Raw genomic sequence first — 16,901 nt, forward strand, 5'->3', positions numbered from 1 at the left:
TTTTCCGTTTTTTAAAAAGTCGACTTTTCGAACTTTCGACTTTTTAGTTAATCGACTTTCCGACTATTTTTGACTTTTTTCAACTTTTTACCATTTCTTGTAAAAAATACATGGTTTCTACATTTATTGATCCGTCTTTTGTAATGTTTAGCAATAAAAATTTAATTTATCAAGGCGATAATATCGAGCCATAACCGCCAAAAAGACGTAAGCGCCATGATTATCAATTTTCGTTTTTTGATAAATATCGATAGTTCTCGATTTCTACATATTTTGTGAACAAGAAGTGGCGCTTACGTCTTTATAAGTTTTAACAAATTAATTAATATTAGTCTTTTAAGGTTAAAAACGTTAATTTGAATTTGTGTAAATGAATATAATTTGAACAATATAACAAAATTTTAACATTAAGTTGTGTTTTTAATAAAATTGGAAGGGTGTATCTGCCAGCGAAAAAGACGTAAGCGACATAAATACCCGTTATCTTGGAAATATATGAAATAAAATAAATGCAATATACAGTTAAGAAGTAACTGTGCATACATACTCAATTTCACGGTAATACTTAGACTTCAACCAAGGATATTTAAAAAAAAACTTCCCCTATTAAATTTTGTTTTTGGCGCTTACATCTTTTTTGCTGTTATGACTTGATATGTAGAAGAATGTTGTAAGAATTTTGTGTAGAAAAAAGCTTTATTTTATAAAGATTTATTTATTATTTACATATATTAGCATACACAACAAAACATGGAAGTGCAATATTTTTTTTAACAATCTAAAAAGTCGACTTTTATCGACTTTTTTCTACTTTTATCGACTTTTATCGACTATTTATAATCAATTGTTCGACTTTTTTCCGACCAAAAAGACGATTTCGACTTTTTTCAGGAACCCTATCGTACATATGGTTACCCCGACTACTTAAGAATATCTGTTACTGGATGGGAAAACGTAACAATGTGGAAACAGGTTTAGGCCACTAAGTAGTGTGGGCAAAGAGGGTAGACTTTCAATCCAAACAAAACTATTCTTGTATTATTTACCAAATATAAATTTCTGCTTTGGGTTATATCCCACTACCGGTTATATTTCTTGAAAATCCGGCTGATTAGATTCGGATTCTTAGAATCGTTGGGAATGGCTCTAGTAAAGAGTGAGTCAGAAAAAACGTATACACAATATTCCAGCAAAAACGTATCCTTGCTTTAACAAGCCATCTAAAGCTAATTCTGGATTTTTAATTCGTATAAAGTTCCAGATCGCAATGTGGCCAAGAACTTAGAATCAAAAGAACGAGCGAAAAAATTAAGGTACAATTTTATAAAAAAAATGCACCTGTTGTGTTAGAGGTTGTGTTAGGTTATAAAGGTAATCAGTATTAATAGATCATTTGGGTCCTTGAACTGGTCCCTTTGTGATACCCTAAGGGTAATGCTGAGGTCCTCAAGAGGTGCTTCGCATGTCGAAATGGTGTTCAATGCCGAATCAACCTTACACACGAATCAACAAATCTATCTAGATCTACTAGGCCGTGTATGACTATGACCATTCTCATAGTCATTATTCCGATAGAGCAGGGCAAAGACAGAGGAGACGTTCAACCATTTCCTCCTCGTCCAGCATGGATATCAAAATTCGTAGCCAAGCCCGTGATGTCCCGTAAGGGACATTGACATATGATGGTCAAAAATTAGCCATTTGAGCCTGGATATTAAGAAATTTGTCACAGCAGGAGAGCGTTAAACCGATCAATAGATAGATATCGTCGACTTGCTGACGTGAGTATTTTTTGGCCAGTTCATACACAACAGCATCGCTAAGTACACTAGAGTGACCCGACACCCAAAATAACTCTAGGATAGAATGTTTCTCCATCTCGTTAAGACATATCCGGCATTCATGTACCAATTTTGATGTCGAAGAGACGGAAGGGAGGGATTTGATATTATGCTTACTGTCAGTACAAATTCCGATATTCACACCGAATAATCTATAGGACTTCATCCAGTGTACCGCCCTTTTGATGGCTGAATTCTTAGCTTGGATTACACTGCATTCATTCAGTAGCCTGAAGCACACCCCCTTCTGAAAACGGGGAATATAGACTTGAAACCATCTGTATAGATGACAAACGTGACCCTACACCGAGAAAACAGATTCGTGATAGCAACCAAATTTGTTGCCAATCTTACAGACCGAATTTTACAGTTGTGGCTACAACATTTTAGAAGTTCGATTGCTTCAACTGAAATTCTTCTTTATCAACTGACTTTCAGTTTATAGAGCCGAAAAATTCAATTTGTGCAACCGAATCATTCCATTGGCAACAAATTCGGTTGATACAACAAATCTGAATTCTCTGTGTAGAAGAAGCTGACTCGCTCGCCATCGATATAGAGAAGCATCTGCCAATAAAGGTTAAGAGATTGCAGTAGTCAATGTTAACAGAGATATAAGATATACATCCCAGAATAGAAACATGGCCGGGACAACCAGACCTCCATCTAATACAGAGATAAGCGTAACCGCCGAATTTAGGTCCAATTGTTTGGCCATGAGATAAGCCGGAAGCCAGCAGCCAGTAGCAGTGCAGCATAACAAATAAAGTACGAGACAGAGTGCTCCGCACCCCTAAGAATTAGTGCAGAGATTCGCATTATTCTATCAATTATCCCGCAGTAGGTGGATTTGCTTAGAGCCTTCCTTTGTTTGGGGTTATTCGCAGTTCTTTCCAATATTTCTTCAGGCATAGATAGCCATAGCTTCCATAAATGCTCTCAATTGGATATTCGGGCTCTAGGATAGCTTGGAGTCTAGAATGATACTTAGGTACTTCGCAATATCCGAGATATTAAGCTGCACTCTGCTAAGGAGCGGTTATGAGAAGAAGGGAATGTTGTAGCTTCTTGAAAGGAACACAAGTTCCGGTTTCCCAGGATTCACATATAGTCCACTATTAGTACTGCAATGGGTAAGTGTACTAAGTGAAGGTTGCATTGTTATGTGTCAAGATATTTCCCAGAAAACGCCACAGCAACATTATCAGTATTTGCGAAAGTTTTTACTTCTTGGAGTCTAATTTCATGGGTAGTAGATTAATAATAAGATTTAACAAGAGTGGCGATTAAACCCCTGCTTGTGGAGTCCCCCCGTTTTCTAATCTAAAGAAAGTAGCAGCCCATATTAGAGATAATGATTCTATTGGTCAGAAGTCTACCAATAAAAAAGATAATAAACTGATCTGTATCCAGTTCGCCGAAAAAATCGTCTCTGATATCATATTGTTAAAGGCCGCTTTCATTTCTTTGTGATCGAGTGATTTTTCTACAAATGCCAAAAGCGAGTGTATAGAATTCTCAACAGATTTGCTCTTAATGTAAAGAAGTGGCCACAAATCGGTACGGATTAAAGCAAGCATAACTTTTAAACGAAACAACGCATGTTAATATTTTATACATGAAATTAAAGGTAATTTATTAAGCTTTAAAAAAATATAACTGAAGGGTTATGTGTCTTTATTTCGAATAAATTTTCTGGCTTTTGTATTTATGCCTCCCATTAATAGATGCACAACTTTTCTCCCCACTTCTACCGTTATTACAGCATATTGATTCCACTTTGTTCTCATAAAAATCTGTTTATTTACTGTACCTTCACTCTTTTTCAATTTACGTTTAACAATTGCCCATTATATCTCGATTGGACGAAGATTTGGGATATTTGTTTAATTGATGTGTTTTGGTATAATATCAGTATTATTCTCATTATACCACTTCATAGTTGTATTTGAGTAGTGACAACTTGTCATTGAGTTAGGACAACATCGAGCTGCCGAGACATAAAGTTTTTGACCTGATATCTGCCGAAAATCAGTATATTTTAACCCGACAAAGTCGGATTTTCTAGTTATTTGTGCACAATTTTATCTCCAGCTTCTTTTTCCATTATGTCTACACTTTTTAAAACTAAACATAATGACTTGCAATTCATTGTAGAATAATAGTAGATTTGTTGTTAAAAACTCATGTAAACGTTGTTATGATTACTGAAGTGCGTACCAATTTTAAGTGGCCACTTTTTTAGGCATGTTGACATAATGAAAGTATACTTCTCATGGTCTTCAAGAGGAAGGACGATAGACTAATTGGCTTTATTCCTAAGGTCTATCATGAGAAGAATTCCCTCCCTTAGGTATGAAGGCTATAACTAGTATAAATTATATATAATATATCGAGCACTTAGCGCCAAATTATCTTAAGCGACATTTTCAAATTTTTTTTTTATTGCAAAAATTAAAATTTTATGGACCGACTGATGTTTTAGCGTTCTCAGAATATCAATATTGTTAATAACTTCAAAATTATAGGGGGTAAGATTTTATCGTAAGTCAATGTTTACATTTTACAGTAAACGAATTTTATCGTAAGCGACACATAGTGGTTAGAAAAAAAGAGGGATATAAATGTGTAACTTCTAAATGGTTAGATTGGTTTGAATGAAATTTCACACACGCAAAGAAGAAGTGTTCCCGAGTTTAAGTTCTGAACGTGGACCTCAGTTGCCCACCAGGGCAGCGACCAAGAATCCTCAAAGTAGGACACCTCGGGAATATTACATTTTTAAAATTATACAATTTCTTCGTTTGTGTTCCGATTTCAAAAAAATTACACACATAAAATCTTTTCATCGAGTGCTATAAAAGACCTAGTCGTATCTATCAATTGTCTCTTATAGCTAAGGAGATATTCGCATTTGAAAATTAAATTTTCAACATTTTTACCCAACCTACTTCAGTTTTTTGATAACATCGTATCCAAATATTTTCCGATTTTCTCCAGTTTTCCTTCATTGGACTAACAACATACGTTTGTGTCAAATAAGGAAAGAACTGTTTAAAAATAATGATTAAGTCCAAAGTTATATGCGTTTGAATTTAAAAAATTTTGAAAAGCCGATTTTTCGCTAATTTTTTGGGAAAAAAGAACTTATTTTCTTTTTAAGTTATCGCAAACAATTTCTAAGAGGATGTATAAAGAATTTATACTTTCTGAAAGTTAAGTTTTTATAAAATATTTTGAATGAAAAAAAAATTAAAAATGTTTGTTACCGAGGGGACTAGGTTCATTCAAAAAACACCTATTTTTTATGTAAAATTAAACTTTAGGCCAAAAATTCTCAAATCGCATATTCGATATCAAAATATAATAACCGATTTTAGATGGCCCAATATGCTTTTAATTATTTTGTAAAGGATTCCGACAACTCCGACCCTGGTATGGATATTATAGTCAAAAAACTAAAAATTTCCATTTTTGGGATTTTTCAACACTTTTTTGGGAATTGCGGGATTGCTGATAACAAATTTCAAAATTCGTTTTTATTTTTCCATTTTAAATAAGTGTGAAATTTCATTAAAAAGTATTCATAAATAAATATTTTATTTCAATTCAAAAATGTGTATCTATGCAAAAATTCAATAAAAAATATTTTTTGTCATATTTTTCAATAAAGTATTCCATGAATTTTTAATTGTCAAAACTTATAAATATTTTTGAAAAATAGACAAATAGCTTGAACGAAATTATAATATATCGCATCATAAAATTTTTAATTCTATGTATAAATTTCAAAATAATCGAAAAAACCTTCTCCTGTAAAATTTGTGTTTTGTCGCTTACGATAATTTGGCGCTAAGGGCTCGATATGACCAAGCTAAACATGCCGAAGATATACAAGTCAACCAAGGAATAATAAGATCCTCATTCCGTTTCAGATCAGGCGGAATGATACCATCAGGACCTAGTGATTTATATGGGTCTATCCTCGTTTATGAGAACTGAGACTGTAAAAGGTTCAACGGAAAGTTCCGCAATATTACCATCAGATAGAGGGACACTGAGAAGTGAGCGTCCATAAAAACTTCTAAGGTTTCTTTTCTGCTAGTAGTCCAACAGTCTCTCGATGTCTGGATGTAACTCCGCTACAGAAGGTTCTCCAGGATTTTCGCTTAACTTCCGGGTCAGGATTTTTATGTAAATGATGGACATGATAATGTTTAAGAATAGTACCAGATAAAATAGTTACAATATTTTTAAGAGTTTCGTGTTCCTAAAAGTAATTTTTAGAAGGGGGCATTAGAAAGTGATTCTGAGTCGAGTGGTGTAAGACTAGGTTATAAAAATTGGATTTGTTAATTGGATACTAACACCAATTTTTATTTTGAGAAAGCCAACAAACTTCAAATTTTAAATTAAAGCTAGATATTCCATTCTATCAATTTGAAAAAACGGTATACAACTTCCACTCCTCACCACATAATATCAAATATTAACACATTGTCACAAAAACCTTGCAAATAATACTTTAGCTTTTTAACTTTTAATTTATTAAAACCCATTTAATCATTTTAAATTAACATAAGCACATAAATAAATCCCTTTCACCTTTTGCAAATAAAACAAGTTCAATTTTTTTTATAATTTTCATTAATATTTTATTTCGTTTTTTTCCGATTTTATTAATTTTTTTCCTTTTGTTATTTATAATAATTTTTTTTTCTCCAATCTTTTATGTCAACTGCTGTGACTTTGCTCACTTAATTATCAATTTGTTTCAACTTACAATTAAATCCATTTATATAATTTTATTATTAAATAAATTTTTTATTTTTTGGTTTTAAATTTATTTGTTTATTATTTGTTTCCTTTTTGGTTTTTGTTGTTTTGTAAAACTATTTATTTATAATAATAATAATATTCTGAATAGTTAAAAACAATTATGTAAACTATTAATAAATAATTATGTATATAAGTATAATAATTATTAACTATAACTATAGTATTTATAGGTATTTGACTATATTTAAATTTTGTTTGTTTCATTAATGTATATTATTCTATTTATGTATTTATATAAATAATATGTTCAATATTACGTTCATTTCATTTTATTTAAATTATTATTGGTTTTATTTGTTTTTTTTTTTTGGTTGCATGTCTGTCTGTAGTCATTGGTTATTTACGTTAAATTTCTTGTATGAAATAATTGTTATAATTATTTTATAATTAATCAATTTTTATTATGCAAGTTTTTTTATATTTCAATTGCTATTTTTACATTACTCTTTTTTAATTATTTAGTGTTTTTTATTATAATTTGTTCAATATTTATTGGTTAGGGTTTTTTCGTGATACTCTCTATTGTCTATTAAAAAATAATGAAAACAAATATAATTACATTTAATTAGTAATAACAGATAATTATACAATAATTATAATAAAGTATTCAGTTGTGTCGTCAAAATTTTCCATATAAATAAAATGGTGTAAATGAAATTTAATAAGAAAATAGTATTTGTTTTAGGCAGGAAACAAAGTTTTAAAATTTTTCAAATCGAACTTTGTTTGCCGCATTAAAATTTATTGAAATTTGGAACACGTGAAGTTCCTTGAAAACTTGCTATGGTTTAAATTCTATAGGATTCTAAGTTCAAATTTGATATATCAATTTTACTCGAAAAATAAAATTCATGTTAGAACCTATTAACGTCATGCAATAATACCTGTAGCTTAGATAATACTAGTTTACAAATCAAACATTTTTGTTTGCTCTTGGAATGAAACATATATTTTTGAGAAGAGCTAGGGACGCTAGCTAATTGACCATTTTTTGTTTCCCACCATACGTCAAAATTTTGAGATATATGGGTTTTTATTTTTCACCTGCCTGCGTACTACTAATCAGTGTTGCCAGTTTAGCCTTTTTGAGGCTAAATTTAGCCTTTTTATTTACTCTTTAGCCTCGAAATTTTGGTTTTAGCTTCGTGGCTTTTTTCTAGCCTTTTCTTAATTTCAAAATAGCCTTTTTTGAAAGAGTAAATAAAAAGGCTAAATTTATATTTGTGAACCATTTTCATTTTAATTCATTACTGATTTTCATTTAGCTTTTCAACATACTCAAGAATTGTGCAGTATTAAAAGAACAAATAACAATTGCCAATATCAAGTTGTTCAAAATGAAATAGAGTATTTTATATCTGAAAGCTTAAATGTCTAGCAAATTCTCTTTCAAGACAAAATTGTTATTACACATTATATTCATCATTATATAATGGACAAGAGCCCCACAAACTCTTGAAGGCTTGTGATACTCGATGGCGATCAATAGCCGTTAAACGTCTTGTGGATCTATGCTTCGAGTTAAAACCCATTTTGTTTTAATTTCGTCAAACCAGCAATTCTAAAAAGCCAAACTTTTAAGTAATTAATACACTGATTATAATTTGGCGTACCATCTTTTTTTAAAACCAGTATTGCACAAAGTACAAAAAGTAAATAAATCATTTGCTGTTTTCTGATTTAAAATTCAAGGAATTTGATCCATTATCGTCGCCAATTGAAAATTGTTTAATGTTTTTGACACATTTTTCATAATAGTTTGATGAATGAGAGATAAAATAAAGAACGTTTTAATTAGTGAAGATTATGACAAAAATAATACGACAAATTAAACTAATTGAGCAATTGCGATAAAGATTACCCCGTTGATTATAAAGTAGTAAAACCAAAAAAAATATATTATGTCATAATGATAGTGAAAAATTAAAGTGCTAATAAAATTACGAAGCTTAAGGCTCAGGGGCAGAATATATTAAACTACAAATGGACAAATATAGAACCAACAATGTTTATTTTCTGACATGGTTAATCTAGTATTTAACTTTTTAGTACTTCCTTTAAGCAAAGAAGATGAATTTTATGAACATATTTTCTAATTTTTTATTTAAAAATAAATATAAACCAAAATTCTTAATTTATAATATTTTAGCTTTTTTTTGGCTTTTTTTCTAAAGCGGTTTAGCTTTTTCTGGCCTTTTTTTGAAGCCAATATAGCTTCTTTTTTCGCCAGCTCCTGGCAACACTGCTACTAATGCATACTGTTGTGTACCGAATTGTGGTAATTAGGTATATACATCATTTTTGGGTACCCAACACTCTGGCGAAGCTACTAGATACTTTCAGAGTTGTATTTTTTGGGCAAATTCCAAAAAAAAATTAAGGGGAAAAAATACTGTTTAAAAGTAAATTTGCAAATAAATTAAATAAAATACTATTAAATACAAAACTCTAAAGTAAAAACTATTTTAAAATGTCTCTTAGAAAGTGTAAAATAAACCCAGACCATTTCTGTTTTATTTGCTGAAAAATTATTTAGTTAAATCGAGGTTTTCCTATAACACAAGCAATACAAAATGCTTATTTAAATTATTTTGGATTACTTATTATTATCCACATTTTTGTGGGAAAAAATCCACATTCTCATGTGGATTTTTTCCCGGAAAACCTCGGAGACATGAGTGACGAACATAGAGAGAGTTTCCATCAAGATTTGAAGTTTTTCGAGAGGAATTGTCAAGGTTTTTGGGATCAGAATATGCTAGGAGACTACTGTTGGAGTATCGTGAGTGAGACAAATGAAAATCATTATAAAAAAGGACTAAAACACTTCACTTTTAATTTTTATTTCCTAATTTAATGTACATTTTTATATGCTTGGTTTTTAATAAATATCTCAAAAGTTTGACGTTCAGGATTTTTTTTTAATATTTTTTCCGAAGTAAGAAGACCTTAATACACAGATCACTATATGTTTCAATTCATGAGCAGAAATCTTGTAAACTAGTGTAATTAATTACCCAGATAAGAGTACTTTTTATACCCTTGCCATTCATGGCGAATGGCATTTTTCATTTGTGAAAAGTATATATATTATGGAGCGTTATAGATAGCGATATAGCCATGTCCGTCTGTATGTAGAAATCAACTTTCCGTAGCCCATAAATTAACTTATATACATGATTCATACATCAATATGTCGGGAATTCTTCCGGCTCGGCTGGTATTTAAAATCGACCAAATCGGTCCACAAATGGCTGAGATATAACCAGGAAAAGACTTTTGGCCTATTTTTGATCTATATCTGGAATACTAAGTCATTAATATAGACAATATGGATATCTAATGAAAGATATTTTAAAGTCCATTGCATCGATGTATATAAAGCTATAGTAAGTTGGACCTACAATGGGTCAAAATCGGGAAAAATATTTTTTAAACCGAATTATTTTTTCATTTTCAAAATTTTTTTTGTCATAAATTATTTTTCCAAAAAAAAAAATTTTTAAAAAATTCAAAAAAAAAAAAAATTTAAAAAACTTTTTTAAAAACAAATTAAAAACAAATTTTATAAAAAAATTTTGAAAAAAAATTTAAATTTTGTTTACCTAAAAATATTTAAAAAATTATTTTTAAGTATAATTTGGTAAAGGGTATCTAAGATTCGGCACAGCCGAATATAGCTCTCTTACTTGTTTAAGATAGAGGAGGTCAGAGTTTTTTTTTTGGAATTCCATTACCCCAATTTTCCAAAGTCATTTATGTTAAGATTTTTTGAATTTGTAAAGTTGCCGACTTTTGACCCTCTGATTTCACAAAACATGATAACGTGCAATATCAATTTCTTTTAGAGAAGTATTATTCTTCCCCTATCTAACCACAAATTTTCGATAGCTTTTTAAAATTGTTTTAAAACAGCTCTATTTTGTTGTTTTTAATAAAAATTATTTTGAGTTGAATACACGCCTTTATTAGAATAACAGGATGGCTAGATAGTTACTGGGACCATTAAAAATAAAACAAATGTTGCAATAGACACAAGCCATATTAACGGAATCTATGGTTGCACTCAAGTGAGCTATGCTTTTGGAAACTATTAATTAAGCCCAAGCTAAAAAATGTCTCAAATAAACGACTATTAATAATTCTGTTATGAACAATCATTGAGAAATTAATTTTAAAAAAATTTAAGAGTACATACATACTTAAATGTGAATCTCAACAAGTAATGATAATGATAATAATGTTGAGGAATTGTGTAAAAAATTTGAAAGATATTATGAAGCACCATAATTTAGGATTCCTAAGAAGAGAGGTTCGAATTAAGAGCAAAATTTTTTCGATGAAAACAAAAAGTAATTAATTTAGGTTTACCCGTGAGATTTGTACCTTTATTAAAAGATTCCTGTCAAATAATTATATTTGTTTATTTTTCTGACAATTAAAATTTGTGTGATTTTTCAGATTTTCTGGTTTTAAATTGTGTAAGAGTATTGTATAAAATAAGAGTGATGTATATAAGTAGTATTTCTTTCTTTATTATAAAACACATATTAGAATATGTTTATATTTAAGTTATATTTCAATTTTAGGGTAAATAAAGGACATTCAGATACGTTTTTGTATAAATTGTTTAATTTAGTTGGTCTTAGAAGAGTAGATGACAGTATTTCTATAGTACAGAGTGTAAACAGTAGTGTAGAAAACAAAAGCACTTAACTGAATCTATGCAATATTTTTATATATATTATAGTGATAAGATTTTCAACACTACTGCCTATATTATATTACATGCCTTTAAGTAAAGTATATAGTTACATTGATTTGAAATGGTTATTTTTGTATATGATACAAGTGCAAGTTTATTTAATTTTCCTCTTTCAAATGTCAGTTTAGTTTATCTTTAGGTTTCCTCAGAAAAATAAACAATATTTTTGTTTTGCTAACAACTTAAATGTTTTGTTTTCATTTGCTATTAAACATATATAAACTAAAATTCTTAAAGAGATCACATTTACTGATAGATTTAACAATAATAAAGACATTTACTAGTTAGTTTTTAGCTAAATATTTTTACAAGATTTGTATTTAATTGTTTTTTTTGTTTTCTTTTCTTTCTTAGTAAAATAAAAAGGACATTTAGAAAACAATTTTTAGATTTTTGTTTAGAAATATTAAATATAAATTATGTTTTATTTTTATTAGATACAAAACATTTTTCAAATGCATTTTTTCTATTAACTAAGTTATAAGTATTAGAGATAACAATAAAATTTATATTTTAACTCAATATCCTTAAGTTTTTATGTACATGATGATGTGTAATTTTTTTCTTTGGAACTTCTAATGTTCAGACAAAGTTTGTTTTTCATTATGTTAAATATTTACAGTTTTCATAGCAGTATTAATTGTTATTTGTTTAACTATTCTATTAGGAAATTAATTATTTATTATTAAACAACATTGTTAGTTTGGTTGTTAGTTGTTAAAAATGTTTAAATTATTAAAATATTTTTATATGAACTCTGTATGATAATAGGTTACGTATGATTAATATTTAATTTTTTACATGAATTAAATATTAAGTATACCCCTAGTACAAATATATGTATAATCCTAATGAATTGGAAATTTATGAAAAATTAGCTCTAATAGACAAAATAAACTTTGTTTATCATATATTTATTGTATATTTTTTAAAACGTATCATGATTCCAAACAAAACTAATTAGAAAAATTGTGATGTTATATAAGCTCGTCTAAAGATTACGAAATCTTACTGATTGCAAAACAAGATTCGGTATATATAGATTCGTCAAATATTATGAATTGGGTTTTTGTTTGAGATATTCTTAATCTATGTAAACATTCTTGCACAAAAACTCGGTATGTGTTGAGATAAGGTTGCGTATGATTAATATTTAATGTAGTACTTGTATTAGATATTAAGTATACGTCTTCATAGAAAAAACAGAATATAATGAAAATACATGAGAATTATGCTCTTTTCAATAAAGTAACATGGTTCTACCATATTTTCAATAAATATTTGTTAATATTGACGAAGATTGTCAACTCACTTGTGTTTTTGATGACAAAGTTCTGCATTGGAATACAGTTTGTCGATTGAACGAGAATCAACTTTTGTTTGAGTCTTTCCAAAGCATTGCTTCCATCAAGAAAATCTCAATGCTGAACCCGAAGGTGCAATACTACTCGTCATGTTAGCTATCGTCATCGCCTTATTTAAAAATATTTCTTATGAATAAGTAATTTGTTAGACAATTTATTGGAAAAAAATCATTTGGCGAAAAAATATGAGTGAACAAAGTTTCGAGAGAAAAATAAAAATTTGGTAAAAAAATTATGCAAGCCCGAAGTATACGCGGTTTTTTCTTACATTTCAGCCATTTGTGGGCCGATATATTGATATATCAATCAAGTATGTAAGTTATTTGGTGGGTTTGGAAAGTTGATTTCAACATAAAGACGGACACACGAATAGACGGACATAAGGACATGTTTATATAAATTCTGCCTATAAAGATCCAAAATATATGCAAATGAAAAATGTGAAAATTACAAACTGAATACTTCCTTGGTTCTAATGGTTTAGGGTTAGCAAAACTGTAGTAGTGTACGTGAGAATGACGCGGCCACAGTTTTCGGCCAAAATCATCCAAAGCGATGAAGGCGTTTTCACATGGGTGGACTTATGAATCTTAAAATTGTTATATTTAGGATTATTGTCGGAAATTAAACGTATCACTGGTTGGTTTGGATTTTTGGCAGGAGTTTCAACTATTCCCTGGAAACAATTCAATTACTGCATCAGACATTTACTTTTCGTGTACAATCTTGTTTATGGTATCTGAATTGGCCACCATAGATCATGTAAATAAACTCGATTGGATTTATTTTTTAGGATTGGGCTTATTTGATGCTAAATATCTACCGCAAAAATCTCACAACTACATCAACGAAATCCACACACATTTATGCGAAATGGACTTGGAAAATTTCTATAAAAGAGCAAGTTTTTTTAAGCAAATGCATGTAGGTCATTTTCGCGAAGTACAATTTCATACATAACCTTATCCTGATTTCTTTAGAACTCTTTATTAATATAACAATTTAATAAACATTTTTGCAAAGTCAATCATAAGAGGCTGAAGCACAGCAGCCAATTTAAAAGTTCTTTCACGAAAAACTATATCGAATTACTATAACAATTACAATAGCGAGCGAAGTATTTTGCACCAGCTTACTTTAAATAAATGACAAATCACCATGCCTACAGGATTGATTTGGCATTAACTCCTTGCGGTTTGGTGGTTAGTTTACTAACCACATTTTCTATAGTCTTTAAAACATAGGTTATTGGCATCTATTGGCATTTTGCTAAACAATTATATTTTTGAAGTCATCGTTTATAGCTACACTAGCATTGATATATTGCTACAAATATAAGTAATTGTTTCTTTGCTAAAAAATGAATATCTCAAGTGACATTTAATAGTGCAAGTGAATGTGTCAGCAAAAAATAATAAGAACAATTAAAAAGAAATTTGTTGGTGTAATTAATATAACAAAGGTAAGAGTAAAAATCACTGTTTAAATTTTTAATAAAATAAGTTCTGTTTAAAAAAAATGCAATTATGTACATATGTGTTTTTAATGTGAAATTTTTGTTCAATGTCCAAATACTATTAGAATTTCGAATGGTAATTTAACAGAGTTTAGCCTTAGTTTTTATGTTGTAGTCATCTATATATATGTAGCTTTTTAATGTTTAAAAAATTAATTGCCAGTTTTTGCCTAAACGATTTTTATTTCATTTAGAGATTAACATGTCCATTATAAGCAAGGAGCTGTATTTTTATTTTTAAGGTTGGCGTGGAATTTCGTCCACTTCAAATTTTTTAATGAAAGGTAGCCTTTAATTCCTTCCATACATACCTAAAGACGGTATGAAAATTTCAGGAAAATCGGTACAGCCGTTTCGCCGTCTATAGGCTTCAAACAAACACACAAAGAAAAAATGTTTTTTTTTCAGATTGTTTATATGGATGAAATAAATAAACGTACAAAGTTTCATGTTGATACGGCTTTTCAAAACACTTTTTCCGGCTAGATTGAATATTTGGACCACTGTGCGTAAGGGTGCTCTGGTTAGATAAATATATTAATTTGAAAATATTGTAAGAATCTGTGTTTTAAGAGACTTTCAAGCATTCAATAAAAAAAGCACAGAGTGTTTATTGTTCATCGAATTCAGTGTTACTTTGATATTTCGGTTGTTTGGTCAGAACATTTACTCAAAAATATTCGTTTTCAAAAAAATTTATACGAAACAAAAATTTTTATCATAGTTATTTTTAATGCTTACCGCCATGGGGTGGTTTTTTCATGTTTGATTTATTTTTTATTACTTTTAATAAACTAACCTTGGTTAAAGTAAAAATGCAATTATTTTGATTTTAAACTTATACACAAAAATGCGTGGCTGAAAGAGTTAAAAGAAGTTCTTCAGTGACTAGACAACAAACTTTAATTAAGAATCCTACGTTTTTCCTATTCAGAAGTAACGTTTGTAATTCAATAAATGACTAATGCTTCAAACTAGCGACTTATGCCTTTTAGAATTGATATGTTTGTTAATACCTCATATGTGATATACATGCAATATAACTTTTTTTCCTCCTCTGCCAATTGGGATGATTGGTTTATGATGCCTTTTTTAATTACTATATTTCAAAAGGCAATTACATTTTAAAATAAAAATTTTAAATAGTTTTAGGTAAACAATTTATTAGCGAAATTGTTGTTTGGAAAACAATTTTTTTGTATTTTTTTTTTATTTTTTTTTTTAATTTAAAAAGAACTAAATTTTAAATTTATAACACATATTAACACGACGCCTGGTTAGAAGTTAACTAATAGTTATACTATCGGTTAAAACTATTTGTATATGAAAACTGTCAGTTAAGCTATTAGCTAACACATAACCAGACTTCGTGTTAATGGGGGTAAGTGTAAAAAATTGTATAACAAAACAAATTTTTTGATTTTTTTTAATATTTATTAGTGAAAAAAATTTTATAGCAAAAAATTTTGATCCATTGTAGGGCCGACTTACTTTAGCCTTATATACGATATTACAAAGGTCTTTTAAATATCTGTAGATAAAAAAATAGGTCACAAATCGTTGTGCTAGTATTTTCCTTATATCTCAGCCATTTTTTGGTCGCTTTTCTCGATTTTAAATAGCAACCGAGCGGGGAGAATCACCGATATATTAATGTATGAATCATGTATGTAAGTTACTTGGAGGATACGGAAAGCCGATTTCAACATACATACGGAAATGGCTATATCGACTCCGCATGTACGGAGAATACATATTCATATGAGATAGCAGTTGATATATGTCTGTCCCGAATGCATATAGTAAATTAAACAAAAATTTCCCATGGAGCACTTACTTTAACAGAAAGGTTAACATCCATAAAAAGTTTCATGATGGAAAAATCATCAGATTACAATTACTTAATTCGCTATTATTCAAGGAGGTCCAAGATTTCAAATATCTTTGTTAAATATAAATATAGTAAACAAAACTTATCAGCCGATTATTTGAAGACACGGTCTTGGGGATTTCATTTAGTTGCCTCAAAGCTGGGTCTTAATCTATAGACTATCCAGATTTACTTTAAGTAATTTATTATTTAGTGCAAATATTGTCCTATCTATTCAACAATAGAGCCGAGGTGGACACTTATGTGAAATAGTGTTTCATTAGTTCTGAAAATGTTGTCACACTCAAAAAAAAATATTTTTTTTTTAATTTTCTTCAATTCTTGATGGAAGTTACGATGTCTGAAATCACAAAAATATGTATCTCAAATAATAAATAAAGATCTGGAAAACAAGGAAATAATATAAATTAATAATTAATTTATTAAATCATTAAACTCTTTGAATTTGAAACATAAAACTCGACTATATTCACACACAGTTCCCTACTTCAATGTTGTTTATTAATATTTCTAATTAAATCTATTCGTAATTATCTACTATTATATACAATTGATTATTTACATTTCAATAACTTTAGTTTCATTTATAATACAAATCATTTATTTTTGTTTTTGTAATAAGGATCTTCACTTATATTAAGAGTTACTCGTATCATTTAAAAAAATTTACAACTTATAAATACAG

This window comes from Calliphora vicina, chromosome 4, assembly GCF_958450345.1.
Source record: "Calliphora vicina chromosome 4, idCalVici1.1, whole genome shotgun sequence".
Lineage (NCBI taxonomy): Eukaryota > Metazoa > Arthropoda > Insecta > Diptera > Calliphoridae > Calliphora > Calliphora vicina.